Genomic DNA, 1430 nt, shown 5'->3' on the forward strand with positions numbered 1-1430 from the left:
AAATCTGTCGTCTATATCTATAGCCCGGGGGGGGGGTGGTACTAGGTTTGCGAGGTGACGGGTATGTCCAAGCCGAAAATCGAAAATCGACCCTTTGAGAGACAAAATTTTGGTGATTTTGGGACCCTTTGAGAGACTTTTATCTAGATTTTGGTCCATTTTTTCCAAATTTTGGTTTGATTTTCACCAAATTTTGGTCAAAATTCTTGGAAATCGTGACCCTTTGAGAGAAAAATTTTTGATTTTTGTGATTTTGGGACCCTTTCAGAGACTAACTTTTGAATTTGTACCCCTTTGAGAGACTTTTGAGGAATGAGAAAAGGTACCTTATGGCTCGCACATACCCGGCACCCATTTTGCCTAAGTACCCCCCCCCGGATCTATAGCTACGCGTATTGCATTCGAACCTCGAACTTGATAGTCTAGCAAGCTAGACGACTAATTTATACATAGTAGAAATAAAGCAAAAAGTAATGAATGGAACAATTTTAGTCGTCTAGAAACCTTTGTGCACTAACTCAAAACAAAAGAAAACTGTCAATATTGCGATTGTAATTTTTTCCTGCTCAAAATAATTCTTGAGAAAAAAAATATGTGTGGATTTGTGTATTGAAAGTTTTTCATTTGAGTTGATTTCGTTTTGAGAGTTTGTTGTTGCTTGATAAATTGTTTTCTCGCTACGCAAGTTTCTGCGTAGCTAGCCCCTGTATCTATAAGGCTGGAACACCGGATTCTTCCAGTCGTTTATTAGACGATCCTATCGTCTACACAAGATCACTAAGAAAGGGAATAGTTTAGGAGAGACGTGATAAATTCGGGTGGAGTAAGCAGTGGCGGAGATGTTTACAGTTTCTTCGAAACTCTCCCGCCGATTTTTTTCCAACGATAACATCGTCTAGTCGTTTATACAAACTAAATCCCGTATTATTATTATTAGTATTGGTATTATTAGTATTACACGCATTATAAACGACTCCCCAATCTACGAACTTGAGTGTCTTGAGTGTCTCCTTAACTCGCGAGCAAATTCGTTTGGCGCCGTGGTGAGGTGGTGAGTGCGAATGATCGTTTTAATCTCTTGGGAAATTACCTAGAAAAATCCAGCTATATTGTTGCAACAGTTTAAATGGAGCTCTTTGATTGGGAAATAAACCCAATTTCTTGGGCTTTAAACTCTGGAAAATCCCCCCAAAAACACGAAATGATACAGAGGTTGGCAGACGATATCATACTCCAGGATGCAAGTGAAATTTTTCAATCCGCCGACCTAGACGGGGGTTCGGTTATTATCAGTTAGGGTTAGGTATGGAGCTCGAGAGTCACAATATAAGGCCGAAGGCCTTCTTAGGGGCATTCGTACCCTGTGACTTAACTTAGGATCCCGTAGGGATCCTTGTAGGGGCACCGGTAGGGTTGGGAGCTTTCTTAAT

This window comes from Clytia hemisphaerica, unplaced genomic scaffold, assembly GCF_902728285.1.
Source record: "Clytia hemisphaerica strain Z4C2 unplaced genomic scaffold, Clytia hemisphaerica genome assembly, whole genome shotgun sequence".
In the NCBI taxonomy this organism is placed as follows: Eukaryota; Metazoa; Cnidaria; class Hydrozoa; order Leptothecata; family Clytiidae; genus Clytia; species Clytia hemisphaerica.